Source organism: Coffea arabica, chromosome 4e (assembly GCF_036785885.1).
Source record: "Coffea arabica cultivar ET-39 chromosome 4e, Coffea Arabica ET-39 HiFi, whole genome shotgun sequence".
NCBI lineage: Eukaryota > Viridiplantae > Streptophyta > Magnoliopsida > Gentianales > Rubiaceae > Coffea > Coffea arabica.
The window spans coordinates 32,057,172-32,062,682 of NC_092317.1; positions in this window are offsets into that span (position 1 = coordinate 32,057,172).

A 5,511-nucleotide genomic window follows, 5' to 3' on the forward strand; every position below is an offset into this window, starting at 1 on the left:
TCTTTGCATAACATATCCTATTTTAGAAGCACCATTCGAATTGAAATCTGGATTAATTCACTTACTTCCTTCTTTTCGTGGACTTGCAGGTGAAGATCCTCACAAGCACCTCAAGGAATTTCATGTGGTATGCTCAACCATGAAGCCCCAAGGAGTCACTGAGGAGCAAATAAAATTAAGAGCCTTTCCATTTTCTTTAGCCGACAAAGCTAAGGACTGGCTCTATTATTTACCCTCTAGATCAATTACCACATGGACTGATATGAAGCAGCAATTTCTTGAGAAATTTTTTCCTGCTTCTCGAGCTGCAAGCATTAGGAAGATATCTGCGGGATTAGACAATTTAATGGAGAGACATTGCACGAGTATTGGGAAAAGTTCAAACAGTTATGTGCAAGTTGTCCTCACCATCAAATCCCGGATCAACTTCTCATTCAATATTTTTACGAGGCATTATCAGCAACAGATAGGAAAATCATTGATGCAGCCAGTGGAGGAGCATTGGTGAATAAAACGCCAATGGAAGCGAGAAGGATAATTTCAAGCATGGCAGCCAATGGTCAACAATTTGGTGAGAGACAGGACTATATTCCTAGAAAAGTCAATGAGGTGAGTATTTCCTCTATCGAATAGCGATTAGATTCTCTAACCTCTTTGGTGGTTGTAGGATAGGTTCAGCAAGCCAAAACATGTGGAATTTGCTATGGTCCTAGCCATCAGACTGATATGTGTCCCACACTACAAGATGATCTAAATGAATATGTGAATGCAGTTGGCGGATTTCCTGACCCACCTCAAGGCGTTATGATCCTTATTTAAACACCTACAATTCAAGGTGGAAGGATCATCCAAATTTTAGTTATGCTCCCAGGCCACCGGGATTTCACCAACAGTTAGGCCTACAAATTCACAACAGCAACCGGTTTCAAAATCAGGTACATCACTTGAAGAAATTGTTAAATCGTTAGCTACTAATGCACAACAATTTCAACAGGAGACGAGAGCTAGTATTCAAAATCTGAAGAATCAAGTGAGCCAACTAGCATCTGCATTTAATCGATGAGAGTCTTAAGGTTCAGGAAAATTGCCTTCACAGACTGTTATTAACCCCAAGCAAAATGTGAGTGCAATTACATTGAGGAATGGCAAAGAGTTGCCACAACCCAGTAAAAGAATTTCTGAGCAGGCCATTGAGGAGGCTATTGAGAAAGAAGAAGTGGCAACCAAACCTAAAGATGTGCCGCAGAAAAAATTCAGAGATGAATCGTCAGTAGTGGTGACACCTCCTCTTCCATTTCCCAGTCGATTTGCAAAATCCAAGAAGGAGGAGCAAGAGCAAGAAGTTTTTGACATTTTTCGCAAAGTTGAGGTAAATATTCCCCTTCTTGATGCCATTAAACAAATTCCTCGATATGCAAAATTTCTTAGAGAATTGTGCACCACTAAGAAAAAGTTAAAGGGCTGTGAAAAGATTTATATGGGAGAAAATGTTTTAGCGGTCCTACAACAGAAATTGCCTCCTAAACATAAGGATCCAGGTATGTTTACCGTTCCTTGCAAAATAGGGAATGTTAAGGTCGAAAAGGCATTGATAGATTTAGGAGCTGCAATAAATATCATGCCTCGTTCCATTTATAATTCTCTGAATCTTGGACCCTTAAAAGAAACGAGTGTTATTATGCAACTTGCTGATAGGTCTAATGCATATCCTGATGGAGTGTTAGAGGATATTCTAGTTCAAGTTAATAAATTGGTTTTTCTTGCAGATTTCTATGTGTTGGATATGGATGATGATTTTTCTGTTTCACCCCCAATTTTGTTAGGCAAGCCATTTTTAATGACATCTAAAACAAAAATTGATGTTTATTTAGGAACCTTGACAATGAAATTTGATGGTGAAATAATAAAATTCAATATTTGTGATGCCATTAAATGTTCCAGTGAGGCACATTCTGTTTTTGTTATAGATGTAATTGACCCTTTCATGCAGCAAAAGTTTGAATTAAATGGTAGAGATGCTTTGAAGGTTGTAATTAATCGCAATTTGGATTCGCAAGAAATGTCAAGGGTTGCAAAGAAGTTTGAGTTACACCTTGATTGAGCACTGGTATTGTCTAGCCAAAGACGTTAAAGAAAGACGCTACTTGGGAGGCAACCCAAGAGTTTCAATTTCTAGTCATTTTTTTTCATTTTTTTTTATTTTTATTTTTTTATTTATGATTTTATGTGAAAGTTAAGTTTATTCCATTTCTTATTGACAAAAGGCTTTTTGTTGCAGGCCGTGGACGCGCTCATGAAGTTTTCGCTTTGATTGGGTGAAAATTCCTTGGGCAGAAGACTTTCTGCTATAAAATGTGCCCACGTTTTGTGTCTAGTTTTAGATTTTAAATAAAACATGCCCACGCTTTATGTCAAATGCAGATTGATGCTTTTAAGGATCGATGGATAGAAGACTATTTCTTATGCAGCGTGCTCACGCCTTACAATAAAACCTCCAATATTGCGACCCCAAGTTGAACCTCACTAAGTGCTTCGCCTACATTGATTTTTAAACAACTTATTCCCTCCCAAATGTTCAGTTCAATAATCAGGAAAGTCCTCTTTTCTTCCTTTTGCACTTAAGTTTCATCCATTGAGGACAACGTCTAATTTAGGTGTGGAGGAAGGGATCTTTCTAGTGAAAATAAATGAAAATTTGTCATGAAAATCTAATTTGGAGATTCTTTTGTTTTACAAAAGCAATCAAGATGCAAATATGAATAGTGTAATGTTATTAGCATGAGTATGTTATTTTCTTGCAATTGATTTGAACGATAGATGTGCAAGATTTGACATATTTTTGACCTATTTGTTAGCTTTTTGAGCCTAATGAGCACTTATATTAAATTTGCTCTATCTTCTTTTGTTGAGTGATATCACACATGATTTGACATTCTAGAACTTGCTTTGTTATACATGTTGAGATCATGCTTGAATTTGATGTATTAAAATGATAAGGGCAATTAGGTTTAACCCTTTTGACTTTCTAAATGCCTTCCCTAATTATGTTTACCCATAGTTAGCTTTGTTTGAGCTTCAATCCTTTTCTTTGTTTAATAGCCAAATTTGTTACCTTAAACCTTTTTCATTTGGACCTTCTCATTTGAACCTTGTGTCAAAGGAATACATTAATATTCTTGCATGAAAATTTCAAATGTGTTCCAAAAGTACGTTTATGGTTGGCAAGTATGGTAGTTATGTTGTGCATTTAAAAAAAAAAGAGAGAAAAAATGAAAAAAATACAAAAAAATGAAAGAAAAAAAAAAGAAGAAGAAAAAGAAAAAAATCTTGTTGTGAAGTGCACTTGTGTTGTTTTGTGGTAGTTGGGATAATGCCCAAATTGCGTTTGCCTTGCCAAGTTTAGTGAAGTTATTGACACACCTGGAAGCCAGCTATACAGGTGAATGACAAAGGAGTTTGATTTCATGCAGAGTATTATGGATGTTTCCTTTGATATATGTACACCTAAATAATTCCCTTTTATCCAACCCTTAACCCAAGCCCCGTTACAACCCTTATAAAGACCCTTTGATTTTTGCATTGAATTCATTTTAAGTGGTGGAAATATGATATATTAGCAAGCTTATGGTAATGTCATTTCATGGTGTTGATTTGAGTGTTAAATATTCCCTTAAACACTTGAGTGCAGAGTGTATACACTATTATCCATGTGAGTACTGTTGAATCTTGTGCATCCTGATTTTGATAAAATTGTTGAGAAGACATGATACTTGTGTTAGTATGCACTGTGCTAAGATATATTTGCCATCTTGACTGCGATTCTTGGGTAGTGAATGCTTGAGGGCAAGCATTGTTTAGGTGTGGGAGAATTTGTTAAGTGGCTAATTGTGCATATAATTGGGGAATATTTTCCCTTTTACTTTGTTAAAATATGGCGTTAATCGATATGTTTCACTCATATTTGATTTTTGGTGTTGTTGATGAGAATGAAGTAAAAGGCACATTAAAAGTCGACTTTCCAGAAGACGTCTTGTTAAGCGTGCCCACACTCTGTCAAACGCGAAGTGGTGCTTCTAAAGATCTATGTCCAGTAGACTCCAGTCTGTTAAGCGTGCCCACGCCTTATTTAACAAGGCATTTTTAGAGTTCGCAGGACATGAGATCAACCTATCAATTGATCAAGAAGCCGGTTACATCCCATGGTTTTACACATCTGTCACGGGATTGGAGATCTTGAGGAGCTATGACTCAATGTAATTTATTTTAGAAACCAATTGATAGGTCTTGGTTGGTTAGTTTAGTTTAACTAGGAGTCCTAGTAGGAAAAGGGGATCCCATCCTTATTAATAGGGGAGAAAAACGGACAGGGGGAGCATCTCTCATTCCTTTTCCTCTTTTTCTCTTCAAAGACAATAAACCCTAGTATTTTGTGGCCGCGAATCCATCATGAGGAGCGGCTAGTTTCTTTTCTAGTTGAAGGATAATTGAAGCTTTGGTTCGACTATACTGTGAGATCTAATTTGATTTGTTTGCATAATTTATTTATGAGTATTTATATATTCTCTATTCATTCATGATTATGATTATTGTCTACGTTTAAATACCTGATCAATATTTAATTGTCGAAATAGTCTAGTGCCATCTAAAATATCAAATCCGTAATTGTTTGATGGTTTCAGTATCTGTGGCGCGTGATATAATTTGATTGTAAAAGAGACTTTCGAATCTATGTCATGAGAATATATAATCTATCTTAAATAAACCGAGCTTGTGTGTTTGTTGGTTAGAATTGGTTGCTTCTCTCATTATTAATACTATCAATAGGTTAAATCCTAAGAGCTTGTTTAGGGTTGCTTAATTGATAAGAGAAATAGCCACAGAGCGTGTTGTGGTTATCGAAACAGTAAGGAGAGACAGGTTGTCAGAGCGTGTTGACAACCATAACCAGTTTATTTATGAATAAGTGATTTCAACTTTGCATCGATGATCAGTTAAATGAACCAAAGTGGAAATTAGACCTTCGACTAGAGTGTTGCCTATTCTTGGTTTAGTTTTGTTTAATTTTATGATAGTGTCTATATTTTTATTCAAGTGAGCTATTTAGTTAATTTCTTCTAATCTCCCATTTTTGACAAAGAAATCAATCACCCAGTCCCTGTGGATACGACCCTACTCGCCGCTACTCTTAAATCCATATTATTAGACTAGAAACTTTTATTTTGCTGGTTTGACAAGCCAACAAGATTCTGGTACAATAATTCGCATCAGTATGTCTATGCAAGGTTGTCTGAATTGCCGAAATTCTAATAATAATGAAAAATATATCTACGTGGCTGATGGCAAAACAGTTTAAGTTGAGACAATAGGAGTTTTTAGATTATCGTTAAAGATCGGATTTTATTTCAATCTTAATGAAATATTTATTGTACCGTCTTTTTGACTAAATTTGATTTTTATTTCTATTTTGGATAAATTTAGTTATTTTTGTTCATTTGGAAATGAAAATTTTAA